Genomic DNA, 17,189 nt, shown 5'->3' with positions numbered 1-17,189 from the left:
TAATAGTGATCCATCCTCCCTCAAGTTCACAGCTATTTCTAAGATCAAGAGGAACTGGCGAGGTGGAAACCTCACCAAAAATATAAACAAAGAAGAACATAGATGGATATTCGAGCTGGACACACAGACTCCAAAAGGTCTTAATATAGAGTTCGATGTATGCAGTTGTCTGTAAATCTACATCACGTACGGCAAGGTCAGATCCACACCGTGCTGGCATACCACCCAGTCCATGCCCGATCCCATCCCGAACTCGGAAGCGATACTGGGTGGGCCCGATCAGTACCCAACGTGCAAACATTGGGGAAGATCGGGTCCAGCACAGTGTGGTATCTGGAGAGTTGACCTCCCTACCCAGTGGTGTAGTACGGACTCATACTGACGACCAGACCTAACTACCGCATCATTCTGCAAGCATCGCATGAATAGTACTGACTATTATTATCTTAGTGGCACAATAAAATCCCACTATGCCGCTAACATTATCAGGGATTTATTTCCATTAATTTCCATCTATGACCCACATACATAATTACATATGTATGCAAAATTATGTACCACAGCATGATAGGGCGTCGTTATTCAGAATGCCAAATTTTATGTATTTACCTCTATTATTATTCATATTTTGAGTTTATTTTATATTTATTTTTATTTTTATTTCTATTGTTATTTTATTTTAATTTTCAATTTTATTTTTATGTTTATTCTTATATTTATGTGTATCTTCATTCGTATTTTTATTTTATATTTATTTTTAGTTTATTTTTAGTTTATTTTAATTAACAATTTCAATATATTCCATTTGAGACACACAGGATTCTGATGTGTATATATTTACTATGTACATGACGCAAATAGCATTTAATGAACTAAACTTACTGTCATATGTATACACACGCATAAATCCACTACCTCCATCTCTTCATTGATATAATTGCTATCAATAACCAAGCTTTACAGATGAATTTTTACCCATCTACTTATTCATGTATTTACTCCGCTCCGTATAGCACCTATGTTGCCATTATATGTTTGTTATACATATGCAAATGTCTGTCTCTTATAAATGATGTTTATATTCCACAAATGGGGAATTGATGATACTCCAAGTCATTATTTACAACTAATGAAGACTCGCAACACACCGGAACAATTTTGCACTCAGGAACTAACTGCCACTCAACACTGTACTCAGTATAAATACCTCGTCTCCCTCGCATACCAAACTACTGCCTTGAGAAAGTCACCTAGGTGACGAAACGCGTCGACCAATCAGCATCCACTTCCGGATTATTCACACCCGATACGTCACATCCGGTCAGGCGTGCGTTCCAAGCTAGGACACACGCCGCCCTTAAGATCTGTCTAACTGTGACTCTACTATTCTAAGCATCGTTACACTGGACACTGGACAGTATATACTAACCGCCGTTCGGACCGCCCGCTCACTATTAACTCTATGCACTGGATTTACAGGACAATCCCTGGATATATGGACCACTACTAAGCGCAAGTATTGTAACCCTTTTTTTTCCATCTTGGACATTTAGTCAAGCTACACTGGACCGTGACATCCTCCAGGACTGTAACCAAGTCAATTTATCTGTCTGTTCATGAAGGTTAATTTTGGACACTGTTCCTTGCACTTGTCAGTTTTCTACCCAATACCCCGAGGTCTATGACCAATATTATGTACATGTCTTAACCCACATATTGCATTACTTATTCTATTGTTTGTGTTTGCACATGACTTACTGTTGTATTTTCTGATAAAACTATTTTATTTATAGCTCCCGAATTACCCATTATTTTTGTTAAGCGCGGAATACTCTTTATTTACGTAAGGGTTTCATTTGTGGCTGCACATACATCTCGAAAGAAGTGCGGCCTTACCCATTCTTTTTTCTTGTAATGGTGTGATGTCTTCTTTTGTTTTTGTTCTGAAATCTAACATTTGAAGCTGCCCCTCTAGATATCCTACGTTTGCTCCTAGGCTGCAGTGAATTCTGGACAGCATTCTGCGACAGACATCAGTACGTCTGGAATTCAGTGCATCTGAGCTGCAGCCTTACTAGCCAGCCAGGACGAGGTAAAAGTTATTTTTATTTTACAAATATCAAGTGTGTGAGGGGCTAGGAAGTGGGAATTGGGGGGAGGAGGGGTGATAGGCTGAAGTTTTGCCTAGGATGCTGAGAAACCTTACACCGGTCCTGCCTCCAGCATCCTGCCCACTTCCCTTCAGTGAATCTCGTCATCCTGGCATGGCCCCCAACTGAATTATACAGTGAAATGCAGCATTGAGCAGTGGGGCCATGGGCCTCGCTAGCGCTATTTGCCTTGCCCCCTACGCTCAGCCCCTGGATTACAAATGTTGACAAGTGTGGTTCAGATACATTTCAAAAAGAAAAACATACATCTGAATTTACACAATGTATTTATTCTCATTGTTCATTGGTACCAGCCTGTACAGACACCTTAAAGTTAGGATTTTTTTATTCCCCCAAATATAACTGTACAGTCCCAACTTTTTCCTGGGACAACCAATAAGGGCCTTCCCTTTAAACACAATGCAGGATGTAACAAACAAGTGACGTAAGTAAAACAACAGCAAGGCAAGATTTTGGCAATGCAGAACAATAATGAGTTCATAGCAGTAAAACACAGAGGCAATGGGAAAAGAAGTGACTAAATGTATTGGATATAATTTGCCCTTTTTAACATATCATCTATTAAATATGGGGAGGAATTAATAAATGTGAACAATTTTTTTGCATATTATATTATTTAACATTATATTATGCAGAACGCTGTAACACAGTTTGTTAAAGACAGAATTAAAAAAAAACAAATCACTTCTTTCCACCCTTTTAGTCTCCTTTCCAAAGTGTTTATTTGAGCTTTATTGATTTTAGGTTGTTTTATGATGATGCTCATTTTAACTAAGGAATGTTTAAAACTTCAGCTATTAGAAGTTCTTTCATTAAACTTTCCTTGTAGGTCATTGATGAGAAGATGCTTACCTGATCTCACAAGGTCCAAGATTGGAGGATCCATCAGGTTCCTCCTGAACCACCAAGATGTCCATTGAGGTCAAGTCCTGCCAGCTGATTTTTATCATGTGATTTATGTAGTGACTTGGCCCACCCTCCTGGGTTAGAGCAAAGGTTACTTCTGAGTATAATGCATTGATCACTGCTTTATATAGTGTGTGGTCACTGCTGTGTCTGCAGGGATTATGCCCCACGTTTTACATTCTCCTCATCAGATTCCTTGCTTTTCTTGCTAACAATTTGACAGGCCTGCCCTGGTCTGTAAGGAACAACCATAATTACTAAAAAGCCTTCACATAAATAGAATACAGACCTAAAAGAGAAATGTGTGAATAAAGAAAAGGCAAAAATAGTATTTCAAGAGTGACTAATTGAAAGGAATCTTATTACATTGATTAGCCGTTTAAATAATAGGGATGGATGTTCTAGCTGGTTTTATATAGAAAGTGACCATTGTGCATTATTCAATGGAAAAACTGTAGCTAACCACATGTGCCCCTGCTGTTCAGATGAATATGTTTTATTCTCATACTTTACTTAGTATAAGGTAGAATACCGAGCATTAGGTAAGCACATAAAGAAGCCTACTGTTTGTGTGATTATTAATGAGTGCTTACATGGCAACGGTGATATATTGCTTTTATAGCATGCATTAATTGCAAATTGCATATCATTTACAATGGAATATCAATGGCTATTATAAATGAAAAATCAATAATTGTGTTCAGAGAATGACTTCAGCATTCTATAGAATTCTTGGCACACACTGATATAAGAAATGGAAAGAAAAAAAAAAAAAGATGTACAAGTGGAAGGCTATATTTTATGTTGAAATAAACTATAAAGAGGGCTACATGATTCCTCTTGTAATTGAGAACAGAGCCAGATTAAGGCCGTATGGGGCCCTAGGCAAGGTACTGGTTTGTGGCTCTCTCCTATCCTATATGTCTCTGCAAAAATACCTTATTTCTAGACAAGCTTAAAATGTGTCCCCCTCCCTCTACAGATGAAAATTAATATATATACACATACACATGCATATATAAAATCTGGTACAAAGCATTTGAGCAAAAAAAGCTAATCATAAGAGCAAATGTGAAGGATAAAACTGATAAGGTACCACAATCATGACATGTGGCAACAAGTAGGATTCATCATCAGTGCACGTTACATAGGACTTATTACCATACCAGGGGCAAAAACAGTTTTTTTAGAGGGGAGTTTCAGCGCCACGCAGAAAGAGTGTAAGACGTCTGACTATGTTTTAAGCTAGCAATGGACTGCTCTCCAACCCCCTCCTGTTCACTTTTAATACACAGGTAATGCTGCATACACTACTATTATGTGCATGCAGCTCTCCTTTCAGGAGCAGGGCAGTGTGAAGCGGGACATACTTCCCTACTGTCCATGCAGTTGGGACAAAGTCCAGACTGAGTGAGATAATCACCCAAAATCGGCGCTGCCCCACAAGAACCAGGACAGTTGTCAGACTGTGCTACTCTCTACTACCTGTTCTTGCAGCTTTCACTACCATCTGCTGCTGCTGGTGTCTTAAGTTCAGTTGCTGCTTATCTGGATCCTGGATTATTGGAGCCCTATTTGTGAACAGGGAAAGGTACATGAAATCTGGAAAGCCTAGGAATTTGTCCCCCAAACCCCCACAATTACCCATGTTTGATAATTAGGTCTCACTACCTGCAACCAGCCCAAACATACAATTAATAGTGTTCACATATAGTAAATAATTGTTATCTTATTGCGATTATCATTGTTTATTTATAAGCCACCACAAGGCTTCCACAGCGCCTTGGGTAGTAGGTTGGAACAAACAACAAAATTACTTAAGTAAATACAGACAACAATGGGCACAGAAAATCAGAATAATAAATGCATGGATGCAGTTAACAGAAAAAAGTAGCATGGCATACAAAAACATGAGACATAGACTACAGATATAAGACATAAGGTATAGAACCCTGCCTGTGAAAGCTTACATTCTAAGGGGGGCGCGGGGGGGGGGGGGGGTAAGCAGAGACAAAAGGAGCGAATGGGAACAATTGTCATAGTGGGGTTCACTACTCTGTAGAGATCTGCAAGGTACTGGAGACACGATGTACGAAGGCCTAGATTGTAAAGAGTCCTGGATGGTACAGAAGGTGCAGATGTCTATCTGGGCAATATCCAGAATGGAACAGGGGCCATGATGGTGTCTAGGCCTAGGTAGTTTAGAAGCCCAGTGTCAAAGTAACCAAAATAGTAAAACAACAGCAAGGCAATATTTTGGCAATGCAGTACAATAATGAGTTAATAGCAGTAAAACACAGAGACAATGGGAAAATATTGTGGCATGATAGCAAGGAAGAGACAGGGCAGGAGTAAAGTGATGAAAAAGTACAGGTGAGAGAGCATATGGTAAGTAGACATAAGGAGTATGAGAGAGGCCATTAAGATGAAGGAGTTTAAAAGCATGTGTTGTGAAGCTGACAATGTTACTTACCACTGGAGGTTAAGTCTGTGATGGAATCAGCCAATTGGGAGGAGGTGGGAGTGTCGTGGAAAGAATATATCAAGCAGTTGGAGAAGAGAGAGCTTCCTGTTTCCTGGATCCGGATAGCTGGCAGCATCAGGCTTAGTATCTCTCTCCTATATTGTATTCATCTGTGTTTTCCTGTTTTTACCTTCTTTCCCTTTTCTTTTCTTCTTCTGCTGCTGGTATTTACTTTCTCCTTTTCTGTCCTTTGTTTCCCCCTCTTTGCCATGTCCGCTACCCGTCTCAGATGTTCCAGGTCCATCCCTGCCAGGTTCTCCCCTCCCCCCCCTCACCGCGCGGCAGTCGCCGCTGCTGCCCCACTCAATCTTCCACTGGTCCCTTCTCCCCTTCCCCCTCAAGCCCAGTCTGTATTGCCGAGTCCGTCCGGTGGGTCTGTCCGGGGGGCGGGGCATCATGTCAGGCGGTGAGCACGTGACTCGGGCGCCGCAAGGGGATCTCGCGGGGCAGCCTCGAGTCGCGCCAGGAGAGCGCAGGCTCCGGAGCGGGCGGCTAGGCCGCTCATTTCCATAGCAGTGGCGTGGAGGAAGGAGGCAGGTAGATCTCCTTCCCCGGCTCCCGCGGCGGCCAGACACTTCCGGCCGTGGTTCCCTTATGCAGCACATGCTGCGGCTGGGCAGAGTTTTGAGTTGTCCTCAGCTAATAGTGAGGCGGGGTCACGGCTTATGCCTGGGGTAGCTAGGGCGGAGGTACACGGGTCGCCTTACAGGGGGCTTGGTCCCATTATATTAGACCCCCTTCCTTCTCTGCATGAACAAGTCCACGGGGGAGTAGTTATGGGTAGAGTTTCCCCCTCCATCCCCAGTCATCTGGGTCCTGTCCTACCCAGTAATCAGTCTCAAACCAATGTGCAGCAGGAGAGATAGCCCCTCTTGCCAGCCCTTCATGGGGTGCTAACGGATATCTCCCTGTCCTCCCTCCCTTTACCTCGGGCCAGGGATAGCCCACCACCCAATGCCTCCCCGCTTCTGTTTTCATTGGAATCTTTCATGGGGGCCGGTATGTCATCTAATCAGGCCCCTGGGCTGTTGGGGCTAGCCCCGGTCAGTTTTTCTTCTGGTAATAGGGTAACGGTTCAACAACAGGCCTCTACCACATGTCCATCCGTTAGCCGGTCTCTGGGCCTTTCAGACCTAGCTGGCAGCTGGCCTTTTCCACCGGCGCTGTTCAATCAGCTCATGTCAGCCAGTGCAGGCACCCCTGGGTCGCTGCCATACCCCCCTAGGGGTTATAGACTCGTGCTAGAGGGGGGAAGTGAGTGGTCGGCCCCCTACCCTTCCTTGTCTGGTCAGTACCTTCACGTTTATCCTAGACCCTCCTTTTATAATTCGGCTGTTGTTTCTGGTATGGATCCCCAGCCCCCCCTGTCAGAACGGCTGTGTGAGAGGAATCAGGGTGTCCCTCCTCCCGCTGGTTTCTTTGGTCATCTCATAAACGCACCCCCCCCCCTTAGCAACCCCAGCAGGGGTCCCTCCTCGCACCTCGCACAATTTGTCTCCCCCGCGTGCTAACGTGTCTTCTCATCCAGTTCCACAGAAGCAGCTGTCCTCAGCAGTAGCGCAGACGGACGAGGGTGGGCCAGCGATTCTACAGCAGCGTGGAGAAGAATCGGTGCAGGCAGCAACACATCGGGGGGCTCAGCAGAGCGGTTCAGAGGATGAGGACGGAGCGGGGGCAGTTCACCAGGAGGCACAGGGAGCAGCCGGTGAGTATGAGGGTTCCACTATATGCAATACACCCATGTCTAGTCCAACCATTTCAACGACCAGTGATAAGTCAGCTTCGTCTTCCCCTAGACGGGGTCAGCGCAAGCTAATAAAAATACTTAACAATCATTTTGGAGGAAGTAAGAGGAAGCATAGGGATCTTTTGGAAACCGCTTCCCCCTCACCATCAGAAGGCCCGCTGGTTAAATGTGAGAACATAGCGTTGATTATAGGAATTAGGCGCAGCGTAAGAGATAAGATTAAGCGGGGTTACTATGTAGATATCTTTGAGCTAACAACAGATACAGAAAGAGAGTTGGCAGCTGCGCGCGCAAGAGGGGGAATTGGGGAGGATACGTACAGAAATTTTTCTAACTGGCTAACCGGGTATTGCGTTTTTTTCGGCTTGTTACTTGGAAACGAGACCAGGCGCAATTATAGACGTCTGGAAATGTCTCCATTTGATTAACGAAATGCATAGTTATGAACGTCCAGGGATCTGGCGGTTATATGATACTCTTCTCCATGTTGCTGAAGAAGCGCTGGCCCTCCCTCCCTCGTCTGTCGGCGCTGCCGTTGAAGACAACCGCTTTTGTGGGACTGGATGAGAAGACACGTTAGCACGCGGGGGAGACAGATTGTGCAAGGTCTGAGGCGGGACCCCTGCTGGGGCAACTAAAGGGGGTGCGCCCATGAGATGACCCAAGAAACCAGCGGGCAGAGGGACACCATGACTCCTATCACACTGCCGTTCTGACAGGGGGAGCTGTGGATCCGTACCAGAAACACCAGCAGTATTATAAAAGGAGGGTCTAGGATAAGAGTAAAGGTACTGACCGGACAGAGAAGGATAGGGGGCCAACCAATTACTTCCTCCCTCTAACACGGGTCTGTAACCCCTCGGGGGGTATGGCAGCGACCCAGGTGTGGCTGCACTGTCCGCCATGGGCTGATTGAAAAGCGCAGGTGGAAAAGGCAAGCTGACTGCTAGGTCTGGAAAACCCTGAGCCCGGCTAACAGATGGACATGGGGTAGGGGCCTGTTACCAGGAGAAAAACTGACCGGGGCTGGCCACAACAGCCCTGGGGACTGATTAGAAGAAATACCGGCCCTCATAGAAGATTCTAATGAAAACAAAAGCGGGGAGGACCTGGGGGGTGGGCTATCTCTGGCCTGAGGCAACGGGAGGGAGGGGAGAGGGTTGGCTGCCATAACCCTGTAAAGGTCTGGCAAGAGGGGAAACATGTCCTGCTGTATAGCGCTTTAGGACTGGTAGTTAGGGTGCCCAAAGCCCTGATGACTGAAGGGGGGGAGAGGCCCTGCTGCTAACGTCCCCCCTATTAACTTGCTGAGCCTGCGGTGGCAGGGGGTCCAATATAACCGGCCCCAGACCCCTGTATGGCGACCCCTGAACCCGCGCCCTTGATGAATCAGTCATTAACCCAACCCCCACCTCACTGTTCTCCGGGATCTCCCCCATGCTCTGTCTGCCAGCCGCGAGGGCTGGATCGAGTAAACATGGCCGACGGGCGTGACTGACAGCCGCGGGAGCCGGGGAAGGCAATCCCCTGCCCCGGGCTCTACCCGCCTCCTTCTTCCGTCTAAAAGCTCCGGATACGAGCGGCCATCGCAAAACAGTTTGTTAAAGTAAACAGAAATAAACACAAAAATAGAAAACTCATATATTTTTCATCTGAACTCTTAACAGTTGTTCTCAGAAAAAGATTGGACCTGACAAAATGGCATTTTCCAAGATTAATTTCATGCTTTTAAATGTTCTTTTATTTGCCCAAAACCCCCTTTACTTGTGATATCAATAAAAAGATGTGCTGGAATGTTGACCTGTTTCATGGCTCTGTGTTCACACACACTATCACGGAATAGACAGGAATGGTAGTGATTCTTTGCAATCTGCCTGGTTTAGCTCCACCCACCACAGAAAAGCAGGGGGAGATTCAATTCCGGCCAAAGTAGCGCAGCGTTAAACCTATTACCGTTATTATGATCAATTTAACCCGGCTTTCTGCTTGCAGCTAAGGGAGCTGCGAGTAAAAAACTGGCGTTAAAACTACCGTAATAACAGTATTTAAGCGCACTATTACCGTATTAACAGTAATAGTGTGCAGGCCGCATTACTTTAAGCAGTCACGTGGCCAATTGAATTCCCTCCAGAGTCTAACGAAGAGAAGATTTTCAGCAGGGACCACCTGAAGGAGGTTTGGACTATGCTGCTTACACCCTGCAGGTTGCGGTTCTCTGGATGGGTGCCAGGCGAGACTGACAGGAGATGTTAGCTGAAAAGGAGAGACTAGAAAAGATATGGATACAGGATACCAGGATTAGCTGAGAAACACATAGTGCTGGATACCAGGATCTGCGGAATAGGGACAGATACGGGATAAAAGGATTAGCTGAGAAGCAGGATCTGATGAATTGGAACAGATTACCAGGAATACACAGGGATAAAACAAATAAAACAATTCAGCAGTATAGCAGCCTACAGGACATGAAGATCTGAAAGCATATTGCCAGAATAGGTGTCTTAAATAATCTGGAGGATGAGGGGGATGAAACGTAATGAGCCAATAGCAGAATAGGGAAATCCTATAAAAGGTGAGTATTTGCATGTGCAGATCCGAAATCCAAGTTGGTAACCACCATCGGAAGACCGTGGTGTCGGAGCTGTGGAATTGGAGCCCGACAGACCGTGCACCGGGCCCTGGTGAGTCAGCCGGAGGGTACAGCATGTCACACACAGTTTTAGTAGTGATTTCCATAACTAGGATATTTCTCTCCGAAAACATATCAGAGTTTTAATAATAAGAATATGAATTTATATACACAGGTATATAAGACACAAAAAGGTTAAGTAAATTATTCTGGAAGATACACAATCTCGCTTGTGGATAATACTAGTGACAGCATGGACCTCCTATGCCATCCTGTCCGTGTGTTGCTGGGGAACGGCTGGGCTTGCCTTGACACCGTCCCCTTTCTTTATCCCAAATTGCGCTAGTCACAGCAACCATGCTGACCATAAGCAGACTCTGATGACATACAGCAGATCTCTAATGGTACCTCCAGATATAGTATCTCCTGGTTTACTTGCACAAAGGACTGCCGCAGTTTAAAACCAACTGATATAATTGGAAATAATCAAGGGCACATTTTTTTTTTCATTTTCTTAACTCCTGATTATGCCATGATCATGACAAGACCCATTAATTCAATCAATTTATAGGCTCATAGCTGGTGCTTGAAAGGGCGGGGATATCCTAATAGGAACAAATACAGAGAAAAATCCCCCAGCACACTGCTATAGCCAGCAAAGAAGCTGCCATTTCTACTTGTACATAAAAATGCTAAAGTTTCAGTTGCACACATTTGCAAATGTATGTTTAAGCCACCCGCCACTCCAAGGCGCTTTTGCTAATAGGGTGGTCCTAACTCTAAACAATGAACCATAAATTCACTATCAAATTCACTATCAAATGCTAGCACTGCATGATTATTTGCAAATGGAGCTGGGGTGCCATGTGCCAAGCTCATTATTATTAAACGTGTATTTTATGCTACACAGTTAAATGTTCTTAGTGCTGACCTGGAAATATTGTGAGTGGATAAACACAAAACAGGTGGTCCCCAATTGAGCCTCTACAAGGCAGAGATTGTGTCTGAACTGTTATCATATCCTTTCCTTCTTCTGCAGTAAAATTATGGATCATGGGTGCTCCTCGAGTGATAAAAGCTGGGTCTCTTCTGTCTTTTTTCTTATAAGATTATCAAAAGCAAAGGTAAAGAAAAAATATTTTTTTGAACTTCCTGCTGTACAACTAGTGACAGTTTCTGTGTGCTTGTGCGTGCATGTATGTGAGTTCCTCTGTGTCCTTTTCATAAAATCATTGCATTGAACACAACAAGGCAACTCCTTCCTCTCTATTCCGTAGATCCACTCCCTGCTGTATCCCATATGTTTAAAATAAATAAATGATGATAATGCTACTATTATTGGGCTGATTGGAAAATTCTTGTAATATGTAAATACTATCATAAAATACAGTTAACATACACTAAGCGCGCACCTTCTCACATCTCACAGGAGATAGGGACTTCTGTACTCCCTTCACTGGATAGATGACCTTTATCTCTCTCCTCAAATGGAGTTCCTATAGTCTGAAAATCAGACTCATGGAAATATAAAACAAATGGAGAAGTAATAGTGCAGATTGTCTACAATGTAAATATAAAAGTCCACAGAGTTCCCGGAAAAAGAGTATATTCTTCAATCTCGTGATGAAAACGAAGGAATACCACCGTAATTCTTGTGACTTTTTACACCATCTCCCCCAAAGATATATGCTTACAAGATGTTAGCTTTAATAAAGCATCTCTAGTAATCTTTCCTGTGTACCACTTTCAAGCTCCTCCACAGAGTATTAGCATGATATGCCAGAAAAGAAGAAATAAAAACCAATCTGATGCATATCATAAAACACCATTTAATAAAAATGTATTATCTCCAAAAAGAGACCTGTACATATAAAACATGACATCAAGGATATCACAAAATGGTAATGTGTATACTCATACCAGATGAATTCAGGATATTCGCATGAAAATTTCCTCCACGATGTCAGTTCACCAATGTAACGAAATAAGTGTAAGCGGGATTACACTTATGCTGGGGGATCATTCTTGTTATTCTGGTTTTACCTTAGTTCCCTTCATGATATAGGTTTTCCAATTTATATGTTAGTTCACTAGACACTATCAAGGCATACATTCCAGTCTTTAAGCCTATCCTATATATACTGTATATTTGTCAGTTCAGTTGTAATACTAACATTTTTGGCTAGAACAACTCTATATAGTTTCTTTTTTTTTGCAATATTAACAATCTGATCATTGTTGGTAGAATTTTGTACATTGATAAGTGTGACCTGACTTTCTATCAACTCAACAGACATCATCTGCTATGTGTCTAAGTAATACTCCCACTGCTTCTACAAGCATACCAAAGATAAGTATGGTATGAACTTTGCATAAAATACAGCTTGTCTTCTTGTTAACTGTAAAGTAATCACATAATTGGGCAAGGGGGCATCTATAATTGTTGTAATGCTATCTGGATCAAGTTCGAAACACTTTATAGTAATTATGTGGCCTAAAAGTGTACAACACTGATATTAAACTGACGTGAAATTTTCAGCTTCATTTCCAGTCAGTCGAAAAATGTCCTCTAATATCCCTGTCATTTTCCTGCCAAGAACATCCATATAATACAATATCATTTAGAGAACATCTTAAACATCACCATGAAGATCTCACAATACACTGACATAATAACATATAATATCGCAAATTAACACAGAAAATAATACAAGAAAACGTTATTTGAATCTCTGTAGGTCAACAAGTTTAACCTAATTGTCATTAAACGTCATTTACAAGCAATGCTTTTTTACATACTGAGACATGCCTATTTTAAATACATATTGAAAGATGCATTCCCTCTTTATGGTCTTTGGAACGACCCAACTTAATATGTGTGAGTTATACCTGAAAATGTGCATGAGGGAATGAGTGAAAATGACACTTCAAAGCCCAAGAATTTATGACCACCCCAGTATTTTCATTTTTCTGTTTTTACTCCTGAAATGCTAATAAGTGTAGCTTTATTTATGTCTTATATTTATTCTGCGAGTGCGGGAGTATTAGAATTGTCTTTATGACATGTGTCAGTCTTGTGTATTTGACGATTTTTATTACATTGGGCAAAGTGTAGAAATGTCATTTTCCACACAAGTGCAACAGGATGGTGCAAAATGCTTCCCATGAAAAGCACAATATGAGACAAGACCTCTAGCACACTAACATTATGGAACATTCAGGTATTTTTGTGGAGATAAAAAGGGAAAGCAGGGAACACCCCTGTAAATGTGCATCCTTTTAATTTAACTTATCTCATCCCACAAAATTACATTTCATATTTGCATGTTGGTGCAAAACTTAGTGCACTCATGCACCAAATCTCTGTTTAGAAGATGCCAGCATCTAAACTGGCGCATTCTTGCACAGACCTGTAAAAACATCAAAAGTAGTTACATATCAGAAAATTGATCTTCATGTTTGCACTTTTCTCGACTTTAATAAAAACAGGGGTAACCTCATTTGATAGAGTAGGCTGTCTAGTTTTCACAATGATATGCTTTGTTAGGCTAGCATATTATATCTACACATTGTATGTGTTCATTAAAGACTATGCAAACTAGCAAAACAATTTATTTTTCAAGTGCAGATTTTATTATGAAAACTTATGGGTTGAATCCTTGTTTTTGTTGTTTTGGAAAGGTGGACTGGTTCCAAATCAAGAACCAGTTAATACTCTTATTATTGCTTAGAATAAAATCCGCACATTTGATTTTAGCTCACTTTCTTGCAATTTCAATTTAAAAAAAAACCCTTTTTTACCATTTTGGGTAGATTGTCTTTGCCTTGTGAGGAGGTATAAGATAACTAATGGTATTTTCCTTCTTAAAGAACAAGGTATAATTTGTGGGAATACTGCATAAACAAATTGACAGTCCAGCACTAGCTTGTCACTTCTGATTGGCTGCTTGCCTTTTCACTCTGAAGCTGATAAAGTCACTCTGAAGCTGATAGATGCTTTCTCCATCGATAGTGCATATATTATAGGATTTTGTACGCGTATATTAAAATTTAACTTTTTTGCTACTTTAATTTGTACACAAGAAGGAACATTATATCTGCTGTACTATTTCTATCTTAATATCGAATGCAGTTTTTTCTTTCAAATCAAATGTTAACACCCTTTTCTTGTGCTTATGACCTGGTTGTGTGTATGCATATATGAGGGCATGTATGACCGATGTAAATCTGGAGTACATGCTACATGTGCAGATCTGGATGTATCTTGAGAGCACATGGGAAGTAATGCACTATTCTAATTCATGGCTTTTTGTAGCGTATTATGCGCCCGACGTGTCCAAGTCAGTATCAGACCATGTGTGTTCTCTTTTTGAGATGATCTCATGATATGAGCAGAACTGTGTACTGCAGTAAACACTTTATAAACAAATAAATAAATGACAAAAGATAACATCTTAACCTATTTAAAAGATGTTGCAGCTGCTTTTAGATGAAAATGTCAACCTCTGAGAAGTAGGGTAGCAGCTGTAGACTTTCATATAACAATATGAAACTAAATGATGAACTGGCAATTAACAGGTGGAAATGATATAGTACTTGAGCAACAAAAGCCTTCACACATCATAATCTTAACTTCCGTTTCTCAATATTTTCTACTTATTCCTGTTATATATCATTAGCTATTGTTTTGAGCTGGGTAATTGCAGAAACATTATATTGTTTTGGCATAAGGCTGAGAAGCTCCATATTATGTATGAAGATACAGCCATCCCAGTCGATATGCATCACAATATCAAAGTTAGTATAACAGATGCTGCCCCAAATGAACACTGACATTGTTATTACATCTCAAGAATATCAGTTCCCCAACACATAGATTTCATGTTCCGAGTAGGAGAGAGATGAAATTGTCCTGTGGCTAATCCAGTTATACAGCTGCCTTGGGGTCTTAAACTGATCTGCATTTGCTAAGTTTGGTTCCTTTACCAGAACTGTCAAAAAGCTATTTAGGAACTCGGTATCTGATACCTGGCTTATTTAATGTTAATGATTCTGCAATAACATCATTTTCATGGTGCTTGCACATTATAAAGCATTATCCATTAAGGATATGGATTACTTTGTCACGGAGATTTAATAGATCAGTAGTTTGTTTCCCAACAGTTTTAACCCTTCAGCTAAAAGTAAATGTTTCACATAAAATTTGGCAATAGCCTATTATAAGATGAACGTAGGTCTAATTGGATGCGTATGTAGCCGCGTTCTACATTGTAATAATTATTGCGTATGTGAAGTGTCTTTTTGACAGGTAATAAAAAAAGACAGATATTAAAAAAAGAGCTTAATGTGTAAACCTGTAATTCATTCTTAAAAAATGGCACTTCCCGGAAACAGGCAGTATTAACATGTGTAGTTGGGGGTTATACGTCTCCTTCAAATAAAGAAAAAGAGGAATCACTAGAGGAATGTTAACTATATCCTCTTCTTTTAATGCAAATAAAAGAAACCAAATGTTCAAAATCTTCCCTTATATATTCCCTGATGAATGCTGATCTGATGTCCTCTCGCCAACTCAAACTCAATCTTTCTTAAACAAAATTAATAACATTCCCACCCATCAACAAAAGTATACCTGACATTTCTATTTTTGTTGACAATATGACCTTAAACCCCACCCCTCAAGCTCACTGCTTAGGTGTGATCCCTGACTAAGAAATATCCTTTGTTCGTCACATTGAATCTATATCTAAATTATTTTACATACATCGAAAAAACATTTCCAGAATACGTACATCTCTCACACAAGACACTGCAAATACCTTAATTCATGCACTTATCATCTCCCGCATTGACTATTGCAATTCTCTCCTTACAGGTCTTCACCAAAACAGACTCAAACCCCTACAATCTATTTTGCACGCAGCGGCTAGATTGATTTCCCTTGAAAACTGTTATTCCTCTGCTGAATCACTCTGTATGTCTCTACACTGGTTACCTGTTTTTTACCGAATCCAATATAAAATACTTTTATTAACCTACAAGGCCATCAACAAAGCTGCACCAACAGGACACAGGAGTTAGGCTTAAGCCAATCAAAGATCTATGGCAAATTACAATTTTAACACATTTCTGAAAGTTGAAACAAAACTATACAAAAATGTTCAACTTACCTAAGGTAAGTTACTGACTTTATTGCTCCACTTGTCTCAAAATATCTCCCAACTCGACAACTCTGTTCTACACAAGAACTGCGTCTCTTATCCACTCTCATTACATCCTCTCATTCCCGGTTACAAGACTTTTTTCGGGCTGCACCCACTCTATGGAATTCCCTCCCTCGCGCAATAAGACTTTCCTCTGGTCTACAAAATTTCAAGCATTCTCTGAAAACCCACCTCTTCAGACAAGCTTATAATATTCCTCAACCACCCTCTTAACCTTACTAGATTACCCTATTACCAACCGTTACACAATCCACACAAGACAACAACCCTTTGACAAACATTGCTGTGTGGCTGGATCATATAGCACACTAATCCCTTTTTTTTAAAAAAAAAACTTTCAATCTGGCTGGACCGAAATGCAATTTGTAGACTTAACCTCATGTATCCAACACCCATTGTCCCATAGCTGTAGGCTTGCGAGCAGGACCTTCTTACCTCTCCGTATGTATTCCCCAGTTTGTTTATTACTTTGTTTGTCCCCAAATGTAAAGCGCTACAGAATATGTTAGCGCTATATAAATAAATGTTGATGATGATGATCAATTTTCAGCATGAAGCCATTTTTCACATATGGTGGAAAAAAAACAATGTAGACATTTTGCAGTAGGGATTAAATGGAGGTTAAAAACTCACCAAAATCAAAGTTTAATTTTCTGAAGCTTTCATAAAGATCTGTTTATAATCAATCAGAATATTTTAATCTAGAATTACATGTTGTACATGATAGAAATCTGATTGGTAAAAAAAAACAAGTTTTACTTTTTGATCTGCTTGTCCAGCCTGTGGAAATTGGACCTAATGACTTATTCAGGATATATTTGGCCAGCATTACCATAGTGATTCAGAATATCAGATCCAAGCATTATATGAGATTGTACAATAAGACCAAATTTCAGTCTTTAGTAGGCTGTGTGACTATGAACCTCTATACGTTTTAGGACTTAAATTCTTTTCTTAAATCGTTCATCTTTGTTGCCAAAGTAAAAGG

Source organism: Mixophyes fleayi, chromosome 4 (assembly GCF_038048845.1).
Source record: "Mixophyes fleayi isolate aMixFle1 chromosome 4, aMixFle1.hap1, whole genome shotgun sequence".
NCBI classification, from domain to species: Eukaryota; Metazoa; Chordata; class Amphibia; order Anura; family Limnodynastidae; genus Mixophyes; species Mixophyes fleayi.
The sequence above is the reverse complement of the archived record's forward strand: the minus strand, read 5'-3'. Positions refer to the sequence as shown.